This window comes from Dermacentor andersoni, chromosome 6, assembly GCF_023375885.2.
Source record: "Dermacentor andersoni chromosome 6, qqDerAnde1_hic_scaffold, whole genome shotgun sequence".
In the NCBI taxonomy this organism is placed as follows: Eukaryota; Metazoa; Arthropoda; class Arachnida; order Ixodida; family Ixodidae; genus Dermacentor; species Dermacentor andersoni.
The window spans coordinates 14,225,131-14,244,294 of NC_092819.1; the positions used below are offsets into that span (position 1 = coordinate 14,225,131).

The 19,164-nt window shown below is 45.4% G+C and overlaps 1 protein-coding gene across 2 annotated transcripts in view; it reads right to left on the minus strand.

The window, feature by feature from the left end:
* The window catches only part of LOC126521241 (cell adhesion molecule Dscam1-like), a 119,779-nt gene that overhangs the window by 82,953 nt on the left and 17,662 nt on the right, over nucleotides 1-19,164 (minus strand). The gene's annotated exons all lie outside the window — the stretch shown is intronic.

Below are 19,164 nucleotides of genomic sequence, written 5' to 3' on the forward strand. Positions count from 1 at the left end.
TTGTACTTGAACAACACGGCACATGGAGGTTTAAAGAAATAGCCTCCGCAAACGAAGAATTGCAACACGTGTACGGCGGACTAGCTATGACGAAGTGTCAGCTCACTTCTCCAACCTGTGTGCAGCCAGGTCGATGAAACTGCTACGCACAAGCACAGAACCCAGCGCTGTGAGCAGTCGTTATTTGTTTTCTTTGGCAATGTGGCTTCCTCCTATTTAAGAGACAGAGACAGGGGATAGGTTCCTTGAGAACAAAATGGGAAATTGGATCTCACTTCCTGACGTTCGAGTAGTGTTGAAAAACTGCTGGAGCGTAAACGGAAATCATCCATGTTCCGGACAATACCTTTTACCATTTACTCATCTAGATTGTCTTCTTGCAGAGTTTTGTTCCCGAGGAATAGACGTTGCTGACTGAAACAACGAAAATAAGAAATACAAGCTTTTGCAAGCTTTGTCTGCCCAAAATTGAGGACGCGAAACATCTGAATGGGGATAGTAAGGGCAAAAGAACAATTCGCTGATTCTTTGCCCGATTCTGTGTAGCTGAAACGTTTCTTTCCTCCCTTGCTTTGCACATGTCTCTTCCTGATGAAACAGTGGGTGAAAAAGAATGTTAGATTTTAAAGCGAAACTTTTTTTTGCTTCTTCCTTCGACCTTCCAACTGCGGCTGCTGCTGCTACTGCTGCTGTGGCTGCTGCTGTCTCGCACACCGCATCGGGAAGTGGTTCACAGCGTGTGCATACATTACAGGAGCGAATCAGAGAGGAATGGCGACGCGAGAAACTCGTTTCGACCCCATCGCTGGATGGATGGATGGATGGATGAATGGATGGATTGATGTTATGAGCGTCCCCTTTGGAACGGGGTGGTTGGTTGCGCCACCAAGCTCTTGTTACTTTATTTTCTAATGTCCTACCTATGTTAAAAAAAAGAAAAGAAAGAAAAAAACCGCGATGAATTCCCATAACCAACGTTTCTGAATCTCTATTGTGAACTTTGTTTTTGTACGCCTCCGTTGTTTGTTGTTTCCCTACTTTTCTTCCACCAATCTTCCAATCGCCTCTTACTAATTTCTACTGCAGGCATTTTATTTTTCCTCTGCTCTCGCTGAACCCAAGGGCTTGAAGGAGGCCAGTGATTTCAAAATTGACCGCTTGGAAGATATATTCACATTCTAAGGCGACACGCTCCATCGGTTCCCAAGCTTTACCGCAGCAAGCACATGCTTCTTCTTCCTTCTTATACCTCGCTTTATGAGTGCGTGTTCTAAGGCATCCTGATCTCGCTTAGAAAAGTAATGAGCTTCCCTTTGAGATATTTTAAATTGTTTCTTTCCTGATTTCGTCTTTTCCTTCTTAACTAGTTACTCATGGCAGGTTTCTTTCCCATTGACACCAACCTTGAGATTATCTCAGCCTCTCTGACTTTCCGCTTGACGTTCTTTATTGTTGTGTTGCTCACGATACAAGCAGTATACTAGCTGGTAAGCTTCCTAGTTCTTTTCCTCCACTGTGAATCATTGTTATTCCTGTACAAATACCTAAACACTCTACCAGCCCATTTGATTTCTTCCATATTCCTCAGTCGTTCTTCATAATTAATTTTACTGTGAGCTTCCCTCACTTCAAAACTTCTCCAGCCCATATCACCCTGCGCAGCTTCATTTGTAGTCTTCCCGTGAGCGCCCAATGCGAGGCAACCCACTGACCTTTGGTTCCCGTCGAGTCCTGATTGTACCCTGATTTAAAGCAAACAACCGCATTTCCAAAAGTAATTCCTGGAGCCACTACACCTTTGCACATAACCCGGAGCACCTCGTACCTAGTGCATCCCCATAGCGTTCTGTGTTTCATAAAGCCGCATTTCTCTTCCCCTTTACTGTTATTGTTTTTTCCTGTGTTTCCATATACCTACTGCCTTCGTTGATCCATATACCAAGGTATTTATATTCTTTCACGCGAGGTATTTCCTGGCCGTGTATTGTCACTATCTGTTCGCTATTTTCATTAAATGCCATAACACCTAATTTATTAACGCTAAATTTCAGACCTAACTTATCGCCTTCCTGTCCACAGATATGAGCCAGACGTTGCATATCACTTTGTTTGTTAGCTAGCAATATAATGTCGTCCGCATAAAACAAACCTTGAAGCTGCTGTTCTAATAGTGTACAGGCCTATTTCTAGGAGAGATTAAACCCGATAATACTTCCTTCTAGCGCATTTTACATCCTCACCAGGCACATCATAAACAGCAGTGGGGATAAAGGCCACTTCTGCCTCAGTCCCTTGTTCACATCAAATTTCTCCTCGCTCAATTTCTCAAACCCAAGCCCTTAAGATATGTCTTGGCTTACCACGCAGTGCTTCAACGGCTGAAACCATTGCCCTTGCGCAGGATTACCCAATCACGACGCACATTACCGTTGAGACAATGCGTATGCATCTCAGGCATTATGCTAGGACCCCTTCCCACCACTTGGTGAGCCTCACTGCTGCAAGGCTCTGCTCGACATTTAGCGGTATTGTCAGTGCACATCGTGCGTCGTTTACTTCAGGGTACGCACCTGCGGCCAAGCCAGCGTTTCCTCCGTGGTGTTTGAGCCGTCCACAAGTACATCTAATGATTCCGGGACTACAGAAGAAGACAGATCTACCGGCCCCTGCTCTAAAACAGCTGAGCTTACTTCTTCTGCATGAAAAGTACAGCAACCACGTGCACATCTTTACCGATGGATCGACTACGTCGTGCAGTTCTTCTGGTGCCGTGGTTATACCAACGCGAGGAATGACACTGCGGTTCAAGACATCGCATGTCACGACCTCAACGGCGGCAGAACTAACGGCCCTGCGTCGAGCACTGGAATTCATTGATTCTGAAAGACCTAGGAAATGGGCTGTGTTCTGCGATTCAAAACCGGCATTACAGTGCACGCAGTCAGTTCTCCGACACGGATGTCATGACCAATTGACATACGAAGTCGTGAAACTTTACCATGATGCCCAACAAAAAGGTCACGAGGTCGTTTTTCAATGGGTACCTGGCCATTGTGGAATCAGTGGCGATGATTCCGCCGATAACGCTGCTCGCACAGCACATCAAGAAGAGCACAGCGTTCCAATTTCGCTTTCGAGGACTGACGCTGCAAGGCAGCTTCGACACCTGGCACGCAATCTCACAGTGACCGAGTGGAACTCGCCAAACTTACGACTTACGCGACTGCATCGACTAAACCCCTCCCTACAACTCCGGCCTCCACTCGGAGTTCCTCGACGTGAAGCTGCGCTTCTCTGCCGCCTTTGGTTAGGAGTGGCCTTCACAAAGGCATACTCTACATTAATTGGAGTGACTGACAGTGCAGCATACGAGGTCTGTGGCACCGAAGAAAACATCGACCACCTGCTGTGCCACTGTCCAAGATATGCCCCAGAGAGACAAGAACTTGCCAAAGCTTTCCAAAAACTGGACAATCGGCCGCTTTCTGTGCAGGTGCTGCTAGAACACCGCCCCCCATCGCCCGTCGGCCGATAAAGCGGTGAAGGCGCTTTTGTGTTTCTTAAGGACGACGGGTTTGTGCGACCATCTGTGACTATTAACGCGATTTCTGTAAGACCACACGCGTCAGCGAACTCGCCGCAATTTTCTTCTTTCCTTCCCTCCTCTCTCTCCCTGTGATCTTTGTTACCCCCTTTCCCATTTCCCCGGTGTAGGGTAGCCAACCGGACGTTATTCTGGTTAACCTCCCTGCCTTCTACTTTTCTCTTTCCTCCTTCCTTCCTCCTCGCTCTTCATCCCTTCCCATTCAACGCAAACAGTACTTTCTTTGTGAATCCCTCTCAAAAGCTGTAGACAAACGTCACCTAAGTCTTTCCTTTCCAGAATATCCTACAAAATTTTGCGGTCTACGTTGTCATACGCTCCTGTAATGTCTAAAAAGGCCACATATAACGGTCTCCTTTCTACTCTTGACATTTCAATACACTGAGTAAGGACAAATAAGTTATAATCCAAACGCCTACATATTCTGAAGCCATTCTGAAGTTCTCGCAAAATGCCATTATTCTCTGGCCATGCTTGCAACTTTAATTTAATTGTCTGCATTGCCAACCTCTATATTACCGATGTAATGGTCAATGACCTATACGAGGGAATTCTATCTTTTTCCCCCTTACCTTCATAAATTAAATTCATTCTACCTTGTCGCCAACTGTCTGGTATTCGTCTATCTTTTAGACTTTTTCCTAGTGCTTCCAACAGAGCTTCCTTACTTTTTGGTCCTAGTTCATTAATCAGCATAACGGAAACCTCATCTAACCCTGTGGCTGTGCGCTTCGGAATTTTCGGCTTTCTTCTAGTTGAAATTTGTCAGCACCAGCTCCTTTTTCATCTGGTTCTCATTCATGCCCCTTTTTTCCTCAACTACAACCTCGTCATTGCCTTCGAAAGATTCGGCTATTATTTTCCGGGCGCAATTTAATGCCGCTCCCCTTCCACTTTTTTTCTATCTTCGTCAAGGATATGTTGTTGCATTGTTCCAGACTCCCTGCCTAATAATTTTATGTGGTTCCAAGATATGCTAGGTGCGGCCTTCCTTTACTAACGTATTTCTGACAACCAACATTCACTTGCACCTTTTATCTTTACTTGCACCAGTATTTGAACTATAGATTCTTTCCCCCGGTACATTTCCCATTTTCTGGCTACTTCATCCTGCGGCAACTGCGCTTCTTTTTTGCTTGCCTGTGTTCTCGGGATGCTTTCTGTCGTTCGGCGATCGCTTCTCGTATCTCCCTATTCCACCAGGTTTCCTGTTTCTTTTTTCCTTTCCGACGAACATTTTGCTTCTCTTTTCGTATTTCTGTCGTTATTACACTTAGAAGCTCAGTATAATCCCACTTTTTCTTGGCTATTTGCCAAGTTCTTCCTCGGCTCTTGTGTCAAGGAAGAACTTATGTCCTCGACTCTCGCGTCATATGTGCACAATGCCCTCTGGAGCTGGCGTCGCCACATTAACATCGTGACAGGTGTAATTATCCGGGACCCCTCTAAAAAAATTGCGGAAACTGCAGTGCTTCCCTTTCTACAAACGTGCGAGTCTAGGGGGGACGTATGTAGAACTGTAGAGAGGGAGGAGAAGAGGCAGTGCCCATACAAGAAGGCGGGGGGGGGGGGAGGGGGGAGTGACGTGAGAAGGCAAGGAATCACTACTGACAGCGGTTGCGACACTATAGTACACTACATACGACAGCGACACTATACTACACTTACTATACGACAGCGGTTGTGGTGAAACTGGATAAGCTTAAGTTCAAGGCACGGTACAGTACGTTCCTGCTATTTCTAAAAAGATAAATGCCATGCAAATATGTCAAGCTGACGAATTACGCAGGGTATGCAGAAGCAGAGGTGCATTAACTAAAGCGCACCACAGGGTCCAGGCGACACTAAGGAAATGCTCGACTGCCAAATCATCACTTCTGTGTCCGCCGCGGTAGCTTTGCGGCTATGGCATTGCTAGAGGTCGCGGATTTGATCCCGATCGTGGCAGTCGCGTTTCGACAGGGACGAAATAGAACATGTACGTGCACTTAGATTTTGGGACACGTTAAAGAACATCACGGTGTCAAAATTAATCCTGAGTCCGCCACTACGGCGTGCCTCATAATCTAATTGTGGTTTTGGCACATACAGACTCATAATCCAATTCAAGTTTGATATTTCTGCCACGATGCAATATGGCATGCGAGGCATGACGATGCTCAACTCTGTCAGAGGTTATGAAATAGGGCGCACAACAATGCCTCAAACAAACACCTCTCCCTGTGTGTTTTGCGTACTACACAGACAAACAGCAATGGTGCACGCAAGGTAACGTTTAACAGCAACTCACCACTCTCGTGTTAGACTGAACGTTGAAGAAATTCGGACGACTGGTTCGGACGACTAGTCTTGTCAAACTACACTGCTCTAATGATAGGTTACCATAAGGAAAACATATCCGTGTTTGCATTTTGCGTTTTTTTACACCTGCAAGAAAAGACGTCACCAGATAAGATTATCTTTTCTTCACTTTCAGCAGGCTGTACGCTTCAGACTCTCACTTGAAAAACTTTAGCCCGTTCAGCAGCAGATTAGGCTTACAGCTGCATATTCTTATAGATCTCTAAAATTGTGCATGTAAGCATGAGAATACATAGAGCTGACGTAGGACAACGCTTAAAACAGAAACAATGGTGAACAAAAGTATACGAACTGCTTTCAGGTAAGCAACTCAAGATTCGCGGCTGTCAAGTAAAAGCGAAACGTTAAATAGAGTGTGAAGCCTTTACCATAACAGAGAGCACAGAAATGAGTTTTTAGTTTTAAAAAGAAAATGCTTTTTATGTTAATAAGAGTGTAGAGAGAAACAGCGAATAAAAGGTCATCTAAGTAGACTCAGCAGGGATCGAAGTGGGAAAAATGACGCTGACAGAAAGAAGCGCGTTCAAGAAATTTTGTTACAACTAATAAGCGCTAACCTATAAAAATCCGTAACGCAATGGTCACAGTTATCAGCCACAAAGCTTTGCCACAGTTATTAATGATGCACTAAATTAACTAGTTCGTACTGAAGGATCGATCAGGAAGCCTAAGTATGTGTATGATGACAGCTGTTTCAGTCGTGTTACAGCATCTCTAAAGAAACGTGACACAGTAGGTTTCCCTGCCCTTTACATTATTTGGTGCGAAAAAGAAAAGGGCTTCTACACGTCTCAACTGATGTGATCGTTAAAATATTCAGTTTACCTTTTAGACACTTCCGTCTGTTGAAAATTGTTACGGGGCCATACGCTTTGTTTACTTCGCGCTCTCAGCGCTAACACGTATTTTATTTCTTTACGGCCGCATGGTGTGCAGGAAGAAATTATGCATTCGTGAATATAGATAGACTGGCTGCATGCAAGAACGAAAGAAAATATAGAAAGACAGCGAAGTTGGCAGGTCTACCAACGTGTTTTGCCTCTTCTTTTTTTGTTCGACCATAAAGCTTCCTGCTTCGAACTTTTGTTTTTGCCCATTGCGCATGTGTTAGCACACGTTCTTTTGTCAGGCAGCTTCCCGGGGAAAGTAATCGCCTGTACGGGCTTTTTTTCACTGGGGCATACGAAAACGGGTGGCAAGAATATTTTTTATGGCTCTCAGTTGCACCGCGCCACATTCATGCGGCGTTAAACAAAGATGAGAGCACAAAACGGCCATGAATTTGGGGATCAGTTTTTCTTTGTTTTTAAGGCTGGAGCCGACGCATTGCATTTGGCTATTGCTTCGCGCTTTTCTTTTTGCAACACTTTGGCTTGTCTTGCCTGCTATTCTCTTTATCTTTTTTCAGGGTGCGCAATGTATTAAATACGCATGTGATAACGTGAGCGGAGAAACTTGTTCACAGCAAGTAATGGCGAGGGAAAGAATTACGTTGCAGCCCTGCTCGCCTACTTCATAGCTATCTGAACGATGTAGGAATAAATTTTAACCATGTATTCTTTTTTGTTCTCTCTTTTCAAAGCCATCTGAGCAAACATTACTTGAAAATTCCAGCCACATTTTTTATTCTTTTCGGCTTTTTCTTCGGAGCGGTCATTTTCAGGTTTCTGCGTTGCACATGAATTGTTGGACATTGTGTTCTGTTTACGCTCGGACGCGGTTCTGGGTTTGGCGCATTTCGTTGTGAAGAGCTCCTGGCGCACCAGCAGCTTCCGGACGAAGTATCCTAACGCAATTTGCTGGGTTTCCCCGAGATTGCGGACGCGCGCGCACGCTCTTTGCTTATACGACAGAGCAGGCAGCGATGCCACACTATTTTCTCGCTAAAACCGTGCAACGCTGTGGAGGCCATAGATCCTGTGTAGGATAATCAGCAGTTTTAGAGATAAAAATTGTTTCGGGATGAGCTGGTGCTCTTCATTTGTATTTAATTCAGCCCCAACATATTTCTAGTGCAACGTAAGCGACATAGAGTGCCAGTGAGGGAAGTCACCACGTTACCAACAAAAGGCTATAATACATGTAAGAGACAAAATACCGGAGTTGGAAAAATGTGCGACAAGATCATGTGCATGTGTAGTTGTGCATGTATGTATATTTGTGGGAGTTCGCGTGTGTTCTCGTTAGCATCAAAATGACGAAAACAGGTAGCAATACGCGAGTGTTCATGGACTACTCGTCACTGGACGCACTAGACAATAGCAGTCTTAACTTCACGCATGTATGGTGCAACAAAGTAATTTTGAAGGCATTAATAATTTGACGTGAAAACATTATTGAGTAAAACGAGTTTAACTTAAGAGAGAGAGAGAGATAAAACTTTATTTTGTCCTTGATGGGGTTAAGGGGTGGCGGGGGTCGGGAGACTAACCCCCAATCCCCCCCTTCCTCAGACGGCGGCCAGTCCTTGCTTTCTGGCGGCGTCTTCGGCCATCCGGACGGCCCAGAGCTGCTCCTCTGGGTCCAAGCTGAGCAGCAATGTCTCCCACTGCTCGGCCGTACTAATGATGCGTGTGTTAGTGCGGGAGGTGTTGGTGGGTGAGGCTTTGGGGCATTGCCAGATAATATGATTGAGGTCGGCGCGGGCCTTGCACGCTTTGCAGAGTGGTGAGTATGCATCGGGGTACATGCGGTTGTAAAGCACGGGGTTCGGAAAAGTTCGTGTCTGAAGGAGTCGCCAAGTGGTGGATTGAGACTTATTCAGTGTTTTGTGTGCTGGGGGGTAGCGTAACCGCTCTCTGCGGTAGTGCAGGAGAATTTCTCTCAACGTGACCATTCGGTCCCGCGCGTGACCGCGATGCAGAACAGAGGGCTGGTCGGGATCGAGAGAACTTAAGAGAGAAGCAGGAATGGGCGGGGGAGGGGCATGTAGGCACCCTGCACTGGCGGAAAGGAATAAAGGGGCGAAAAAAGAGAAGAAATAGAGAAGAAATAGCAAGCGTTGAACGAATGCGTTTATTATTTACGCGGGGATGGGGCTTAGTGACATGTAAATGAACATTGTAACATTGTTACGTTTCCTGTATTTTTGCCTGTCTTGCCATTCGCTATCGTGATTGGTCAGTGCTCGGGTGGGGCTGCTGCCACGTGACAACAAGTAGATGAGTGCGAGTCTCCTTCGGGCCAGCTGCAGCTTCAGCGATGCTGCACACTACAACGCAACAACATTACTGCTGCTGCGCTGCCTTCGCTGGCGCTTCGCTTTGCAAGTTCAGCTGCTTTTTTATCCTTTCTTTCTCGCTCCTTTGCTCATGGGGTAGAACCCATCTTATTAAGTGCAGAGAACAGCTGCCTGAAGACCAGCGGAGCGTTCACCACGTTGTGCGTGTGTGTGTGGCAGGAGAAGTGATAATCACTTAAACGGCGGTTCTGGCACACGGAAACTAAGCGGAAAGAAGGCACAGAAAGAGTGCCAGTAGAATGCGATAACCACTTATCCAGCCACACACACCTGCAAGATCTTGCAGGTCTTCATTCTAATTTATTCCAGATTCCTTACGAAGATCTTTGTGAAGTGAAATAAGGTGCTTGTGATTAAGTTAGCTTAAGAATGTAGACGACACCTAACGGAAGCATATCATTTGTAGCTCTGCCTTTAATTTTGTAGGCGGAAGATCAGCATTCTGCAGCATGTAAGTACACGGCTTTACTCACCTGATGTGGGCTCGTACGCCAGAAAATAGTTTATTATTGGGCAATGCGGCGTTCTTCTGAGTGAAAGTGGGCGAGGGCTCTTCTGTGAAGTTACGTATGGACTCTGGGCTACAAAGTGATTATAACCTAGGTTTTTAAGCCTTGTAATTAGTTTCTTTTTCTGTAGTATTGCTTAGTTTCCTATATAGGGAGGTTTTTGATTGCGCTGTATGTGTAATGGTTCTGGTGGTTTTAAAGTCGGTGTTATCACATTCAACCGTATCAAAGGAGACACAGATTAATCTGTAATTAAATATTAAATAATATATTTACAAACAACAGATTATTTGTATTTAGTAATATAAATACAAGAAGCATAGTTGCTGAACATGAAAACAACAAAGTAATTGCACATGAGGAATATAGCAAATAAATGTTACGGAGGAAAAAAAAATTAAGAGAGATAGGTGTCGATTAAGTAGAAGTACACGAATGGATCGAATGGCAGTTAATTTGATCTATAGATGTCTTAGCGTATGCGAAAAAAAGAAATTTAAGCGCTATAGTTTCTACAGGGAAACTAAAAGAAGTATAATTATAGGAGATGATATCGCCTAGGTGCGTGCGACCGTATCTTTGTAATGCTATGCTTTGGCCTCTTCACCTTAAATCGGCATAATATCTAAGAGATCAAAAGTTCGGCAAAAATAGAGAGAAAAAAGATAATAGAAGAGCACATTTTCAGAGTGGAGCGTTTGATTTCGCGAAACTATTCATTAACGCTGCAGTGAGTGCGTGAGCCCGGTACGCGAACCCGGAGCAAAAATTATCCAAGGGAGCACTTGTGACGAAGAATACGTGTGCAGACGGCGTTATACGCACTGCAGTAGCAGTGATCGGTGGCTCCAATAGATTTTACAGTTCTCAGTGAGCGGTCTACTTTGACAAGAACGAAAAAAAAAATATCTTGGGGGTTTTACGCGCCGTAACCACGGTGCGATTATGAGGCACGTGGAAGTGAGAGACTTGGTGTTCTTCAACATCATGCATCCAATGCGTGGTGTACACGAGCGTTCTTGCATTGCTCGCCCACCATGATGCGGTGCGGCCGCAGTAAAATACGCGCCCTCGTGCCCAGCAGCGCAACGCCATAGCCTACGGTGGCGGGTTGCTATTTATGAAGGTTTTTTCCGTAGCGTTCAATGCACGTGGCGTCTGTTTTTTACGTCTTGAGATAAAGCAAGCGCGCATGGTACCTCATGCACATGCATAATGTGGGCATATGTGTAGGGTAGCAAACCGGTTAAGCTAAACTGGTTAACCTCCTTGCCTTTCCTTCTCCACTTTTTCCTTCCTTTCCTTACGGCACAAGAAATTTGTAAAATTGTGCCGGAAATTTCAGCCGTGTTGGAAATCTGTGAGTCGTATGAGCGTCATGTTAGCATGGCGCTAGCCCTATTCGATCGCAAGCCCTATTGTGGCTTGCGATCGCCTGTTTTTCACCCGCTAAACGTACCAGGCTTTTTCACTGGGCCATCCATCCAGGGGTGCTAAGCATGAAGCCCTCCATTTGGCGCGCCCAAGATTTGTGCTACGATTGTGAATGAACGAAGATAGCGCAGAACCTGCGATGTAGAAGTTAATGAGGTGTTCAGGTGTAGCCACGTATGTCAACCCGAAGCGAACACACAGTGCATGCGCCTTGTGGTTCTATGGGAAAACTGAGAGAGAAAGAAGCGTCACTCAAGGTCAGCAATAAAGCACAACAGTGTGATTGTCAACCGCATATATTTACAGACTCGCCTAAAGCCATTTGAAACGGCTTTTCAGGATGCGGCCTTTCTTTCTTTGTTATCTTTCATTCCGCCAGGATGGATGGAAATGTTCCTACTCGCAGTCCTTCCTTCCTTCTCTGTAGCTCTCTCTTCATTTTCGAAGGCTATGAGTGCACACTTGGCGCACTGTTGCACGAATCATTTAGATCAATTTGAAGGCACTAAAACATGAATGTGTTGGCTTTGAAGAGTTTCCTGATTTAATAAATGCCTGAATTTTATTTAGGAAGGGATGGTTTCGCGGTCTCTACTGGTGTACGGATACGGGAAGGCGCATAAAGAAGAGGGGCAGGGTGAACGCTATCACCGGCGCCGAAGACGCGATGCTCATGAAACACCGTGTCTATTCAATGTAGGTCAACCCTTTTTTTTTCGACAATGTTGCCCGAAATAAGGTATCGACCTGTATTCGTGACCAGAGAATTTCGACCTATATTCTTGAATAAAGCTAGCAAAAGGATGAAGTTAACGGGGTTTTCCCGTGGCGCCTGCCGTAAAACCAGTCCGGAGATTATCCAGACTCTCTTTAGGGAATGCTGCATATCCACGGCATCGAGGACGACGTCGTTTGGGATGCCGAGGACGCCTGCGAAGCATCCGATGAAGACAACTTCTCTGGCTATTCTAACAAAGATGCAGCTTGTGGCATTGGCTAGCGAGGTTTAGTAGTCGAGCTTAATGGAAATAAATAAGGGCCACGTTCAAAGTTCTTTGTCTTCCTAAAAAGAGTCGACCTGTATTCTAATTATATATTTCTTTTATTTCTCGGCAAGTTCAGATAAGATGTTGACCTATGTTCGTGTTAGACCTCATCATCATCATCATCATCAGCCTGGTTACGCCCACTGCAGGGCAAAGGCCTCTCCCATACTTCTCCAACTGCCCCGGTCATGTACTAATTGTGGCCATGTTGACCCTCCAAACTTCCTAATCTCATCTGCCCACCTAACTTTCTGTCGCCCCCTGCTACGCTTCCCTTCCCTCGGAATCCAGTCCGTAACCCTTAATGACCATCGGTTATCTTCCCTCCTCATTACATGTCCGGCCCATGCCCATTTCTTTTTCTTGATTTCAACTAAGATGTCATTAACGCGCGTTTGTTCCCTCACCCAATCTGCTCTTTTCTTATCCCTTAATGTTACACCTATCATTCTTCTTTCCATAGCTTGTTGCGTCGTCCTCAATTTAAGTAGAACCCTTTTCGTAAGCCTCCAGGTTTCTGCCCCGTACGTGAGTACTGGTAACACACAGCTGTTATATACTTTTCTCTTGAGGGATAATGGCAACCTGCTGTTCATGATCTGCGAATGCCTGCCAAACGCACCCCAGCCCATTCTTATTCTTCTGATTATTTCACTCTCATGATCCGGATCAGCAGTCACTACCTGTCCTAAGTAGATGTATTCCCTTACCACTTCCAGTGCATCACTGCCTATCGTAAACTGCTGTTCCCTTCCGAGACTGTTAAACATTACTTTAGTTTTCTGCAGATTAATTTTTAGTCCTGCCCTTCTGCTCTGCCTCTCCAGGTCAGTGAGCATGCATTGCAGTTGGTCCCCTGAGTTACTAAGCAAGGCAATATCATCAGCGAAGCGCAAGTTACTAAGGTATTCTCCATTTACTCTTATCCCCAATTCTTCCCAATCCAGGTCTCTGAATACCTCCTGTAAACATGCTGTGAATAGCATTGGAGAGATTGTATCTCCCTGCCTGACGCCTTTCTTTATAGGGATTTTGTTGCTTTCCTTATGGAGGACTACAGTGGCTGTGGAGCCGCTATAGGTATCTTTCAGTATTTTTACGCATGGCTCGTCTACACCCTGATTCCGCAATGCCTCCATGACTGCTGAGGATTCGACTGAATCAAACGCTTTCTCATAATCAATGAAAGCTATATATAATGGTTGGTTATATTCCGCACATTTCTCTATCACCTGATTGATAGTGTGAATATGATCTATTGTTGAGTAGCCTTTACGGAATCCTGCCTGGTCCTTTGGTTGACGGAAGTCTAAGGTGTTCCTGATTCTATTAGACCTATTTTCGAATAAATACAACATCTACAGAATAAACGAGAAAGGCATGGGGGTTAACCAGGGGGGAAGATCCGGTTTGCTACCCTAATCTGGGGAGAGAGGGGAGGTGTAGGTAAAGGGATACGAAATTAGAGAGAGAGAAAAAAAGAAAGAGAACACAGATACGCAATCACAGTCGCTCACTTTTTGTTTTCAGAGATAGCTGTTATGGGCTCAGACTCCCGTTGTTTTGATATCCACCGGTTTCCGCCGGTGCCATCGCTAGAATTACAAAATCCATTGCGAGAAAATTACAAAGAAATAAAAGAAAGATCTCACTGTGCTGCGAGGATTCAAACTTAAGACCAACAGACTTGCAGTCTAGGGTCTACTTCCCAGAACGTCCGCTTTTCGGATTTTATTTTTTTCACACATGGTATTTATTGCAGCGTGCTAACATCGTATGCAAGTATCACACAGGCAAAAGCGAGTACATATCACTTTAGAAATAGCCAAAAATAATGATATGTATAAGTAGTAACCGATGAAGAACGCAAAAATAGTGGCCCCTAAAAGGGAGGCACCGAAAAACGACAAATTAATCCAAGGTACCAGTCCAGTTGAAGTTCCGTCTGGTCATCTATTTCCTTTAGGTGAACAATCAGCCTACTAAACTATACTGGCAAAAAAGCCAAATGACTCAAGCAGTAATAAGCTAGAGGGTTGTTTTAGCAGAGACCAGTGACTAAGTCCGGATAGGTGAGGGGATGAAGAAAAGCCGAGTCGATCTATTCACTTTACCACTGAGAGGCGCAACTTCCAGTAGTACGATTCACACTTCCTTTACTTCTCAAAAGAAGGTTGCTTACTCGCACTTGCGAATACTTACTCGAGAAAACAGAGCACGAAGCTGTCTAAGGCTTACGGCGCATAACAGTTTGCCAGCTATTGCTTCACTGCTTCGGGTTACGGCTGAAACTGTATATATATATATATATATATATACATACGTGTGTGTAAGGTTTCGAGGCGCAGTGTATATAGCTTTGGTGAACAACGAAGTTTCTTCACAAATGAAAATAGCGTGGCACCAGCAAGAGGATCTTTGTTAGATGGTGGTGGGGCAACACTGCGAACTGCGGATTCATTTGCCTAAGCTAGTGTAATGATTTTGTGAGTGTGTAGGTGCAACCTGGCCTTGACGCAGTGGCAGAAAAGTACGTGCTGGCGAGCGACGCAGCTCTTTCCTCGCTGCCAAACTTAGATTCAATAGAACTTAGATGCTCGTTCGCCCGCAGTAAGATTCCATAGTACTCAAAAAATTACAAAGCATCCACGGACGTGTGCAAACTTAGTGACGATATTCATCTAATATGGCCGTGATATCGGCACTTACGCATTACTACCGAAGACACAATATCGTCCCGACCTTAAATCTGGGTTTGTACGAATAGCGAAGAACGATAATAATCTAATATATCCGTGTTGTAGCTTATGTAGCAGTTTGAAATGCAGCCAGAGCCATGGTGATAACTTTTAGGCTTAAATTTAGGTAGTGCGGCTGACTGCTTGAGATTCCGATCCCGCGATACTTTTGAATGAACTGTGCACTAAACTTCCACAAAGAAACAAACCATAACGCGCACACGTAAACCAGGTTTATTCGAGGTTCAACGCCCACAAATTTGCTCTAAAACAAGCAACGCAAAGAGTAAATCCGCATAGCGGTTTCCGCACTGAAAGGCCGGCAAAAGAGCAAGAGAATCGGCGAAAGTTTTCACGCCGCAACGAGCACAGCCCTCATTCCGCTTTGTCGGCCGGCATTCGATAGCGCAGCCACCCGCGTTTGAAACACTGAGCTAAGCGCTCCTTTATACACGCTTCGTAAACCATCGGTGCTGATAGCCGTCCTTTGTGCGTACATCATCGTCTCTGCGGGCTACAGCGGTCATTCTAATGACGCCTTCTTACGCTTCGTTCGTCTTTGCCGTCGCCGTTGCTGTGTCGGCGCTAAATTTATACCAGCCCTCGGGATAATACGAGCTCATGTGTTAACACCATTCTCTTTTTGTCTATTGGTATTCACGCATTTTTTTATTTATTACTTTTTTCGTGCTCTACATATCGTGATTTTGCCCTTCGTTGCATGCTGTAATCAGGCCTCAGAGGTATGTATAGATTTTCACTTACCCTGCTGAGTGGGGAAAGGCGAGCTAAAAATGCGCCAACCTTGCTGTACACCAGGTAAGAGTTAAAAAAATTAAATAAAAAACAGGCACGGAAAGTATCAGTCTGTGGGGCAGCGGTGGGTGGAGGGTTTCGTGCCCAGGAATGGCCGGGATGCGAACAATCGATGCAATTCTAAGGAGCCTTCTTTCTTTCTCGCCTCTCTCGCGGACTTGCTCACCGTCCTGAGAAAGAACGCCGCTCAAGAATTTGACATGCGTTGGTTGGTTACTTTTTTTCGCTTAGATTCCAGTGACCGTAAACTGAAACAAAATAAGGAGGTGCCCTTAAAAATCGAGTTAAGCTTACACGGCGGCTCCTACTTGTTCGTGGGTGTGGTCGGAGGCTGTGTTCCCTTTTGTCCCTGTCTATTTCTGCAAGTGCCGCTGGCCATTCTGTATTTGTTCTTGTTTTTTGCATTCTTTTAATTTCACAGTTATAAGAAATGCTTGGCGCATAAAATTTCGGAAACACGACCAGGCGAAAAACTTTTCGCGTACGCTGGCATCATTTCTCGATTTATTATTATTTTACTTTCTTGTTACCGAAGCCTCCGCATCGAGGTACGGCTGGAAGACTACGCTGCCTCTTGTGGCGATGTTGCTAGCCTTGATGCCGGGCACGGTGTAGTTCTCCAACGGAATTTCTGAACGGCAGCATTCTTTCCGGCAACAAAAGCTTTTTTTTTTTTTGGTAGAACTTTTTTGTTTATCAATTTCGATATTATTCTACGAAAGCTGTTAACTTTTCACGAAGCCTCTTGAGAGTGGCTGCACGTTCGTGTCGTGAGGCGTTCGCGGCATCGATAAGTGATTCTACTGCCTGTTAGACACTAAAGCCGTGCATTGTTGGGAAAGCCAGAGCTGGTGATAGGTGGTCGAGGTCCAAATTCATGAAGCTTCCTATAGCTTTTTGAGCTTAAGTATGGTTCACAAGTGCGCATAATGTCTCCTTTCCTGGCCGATACTGTCTATAAGGAATGGCACGGCCAGACTTGGGTGTTTTTTATTTATTTATGTTGTACGTCTCAGATGCACTCAAGCTACAGTGTCGTAGCTTTTAGTCTGGGGTCCTTTCACCTTTGCTGTATGGGAACAACGAAGGCTGTTTTAACTCATCCAGAACTTAAATGCAGTAATTTTATTCCATTAGCTGCGAAATCACCGTAAGTCGTTAGTTCTGCCTTCTGTGTAAACATAGCGGGCCAATACTGCCATTTTCGTTTTGTGCATGATGTTTGGGCGACGTTGATGCCTTTAAGCGGCGCAGGCTAGTCATTTTCAAACAACATGGATTTATAATAGAAATGAAGGAATAAGGTGTCAAAGAACGAGAGACGGGTCATGAGACCATCAGAGCCCACGTGCGACATCTTTCACGGCTACCTTCACATCACTTGGCTTGTTTGCCAGTGGGGAGGCCACAGGCTACGTTTTCAAGTGCTGTAGCCAGTCAACGAGACTCACTACCAACTAGCTTGAAGCCTGCGACGCCCTTGACATCTGCGTTGTGGTGTCCTCGGCAATCTCACGTGTGCCCCTCAGTACCTAGGTTTGCCAAAAAGGCTGAAATGTCACCACTAACCTTGAAGCGGCTGTCTGTCTGTCTCATAAATTAGTCATCTTTAGACCGTGTGCGTATATACAAGGACGGTTCTACCTGCTCCAACAGTTCTATCGGAGGCGCGATTGTCCCATCGAGCTCCGTCTGTGCAGATAAAGTGTTCGCATGTTATGACATCGACCACAGGGGTACTTGCGGCACTCTAGGGTGCTGTTGATGTGTGATTCAACACCCGCCTAATCTATGGGCAATATTTTGCCATTCCAAGTTCACCCTACAAACGGTACAGTTCGCCTTGCGTCATGGCACTCATCAGCGGATGGCATTTGGAATTAGACATACGCACCACCAAGCTTTCCAGGGCAGTCGTGATGTATTTCAGTGGCTGCCGAGCAACTGCGCAGTTACCGGCAATGACAATGGAGATGAAACAGCACGCTCGGCTGACCAGCAAGATCAGTGCGTTTAAATAGCGTTGACAAGAGCCGATGCAGCGCGACAACTTTACTCACTTGCACGTTGCATTACACTTCGACACTAGAATTTATCGGATTTTACCAGCTGTCGATTATATTCACTGGACCCCGACATGCTACTTCGCCTACCACCCTGATTTTCCCGTCGTGAAGCAACTCTAGTGTGTCACCCATGGCTGGCATTCGCACTCAAGAACGTTTATTAATTCTTAATCGGGACGGCCAACACCATCGTATGCAACTCTTTCAGACAGGATGAGACCATGCAACATATTCTGTACCATTGTCCTGCCTACAATTCTAGGTGACAGGTTATGCGTATAAGTTCTCGGAAGCTAAGATCCTGGTACCTTGGCCGCAGACCTCAAGTATGCCCAAGGCCACTAAAGCGATCATGCGTGTTTTGAAGAAAACCGAACTAGGTGAATGCCTGTGAGTGGATGTGAGTGAACATATGCGTGAGTGAACATTCATGTGCGGGTGCGCCCACAATAGCTCTCCTTCTTTCCTTCTTATCTTTCCTTTTCCCTTCTTCACGTGTAGGCTAGCCAATCGGGTGAGACCTTCACTCCCTTGCATTTCTTTCTTCGCTTATGGCTATAAGGGTGGCCTTCACGAAATCTTACTCATTTCGCATTGGAATGGCCGACAACGCTCTCTGCAATGCCTATCTTTGCGAGAAGACGATAAACACATTCTGTGCGACTGTCCTGAATATAATGTTCAGCGACAGTCCCTGGCGTCTGTTCTAGCGCACCTTGACAATAGACCATTGTCAGTTGCAACTACTTTCACATATCGCCGACAGAAGACATCGCAGCTGAAGGCGACGAAGGGACTACTTCGGTTTTTAAAAGAGACGGGCTTGGACAAGCGGCCGTAACAGTGATGTCACGTACCGCGCAAGAGTGACGGACTGTAACGAACGATGTGTGTGCTGTGTTATGTGCTCTCTCTCTCTCTCCTCCCCATCTTTCATCCCCCCATCCCGCTCCCATGTGTAGGGTAGCAAACCGGTTAAGCTAAACTGGCTAACTTCCTTGCCTTTCCTTCTCCACTATCTCTGTCTCTCTAAAAAGAGTAAGAAAAGTCATACTTCATGTCGGATTGCATAAAAGCCCTAAAGGCAGGTTGCAGCACAGGTCACAATATTTAATCTACTTTAGGGTGACTGCCAGTGTGGACTTTGAATGCCACGACAGCTAGAAACCCTATCGAAATCACCTCAACGCAGCATTTGAATTATTTGCCGAAGTGATTTGCCTGAAAACAGATAAATGTTTTCAAGTCGGTGCGAACTCCTTGTCAGCCATGACCAACGCTGACAAACACTAATTTATACTATAGGTTCCACGCTTTGCCCTTCTAGGCAGCCCAATGCAGGCTTTAAC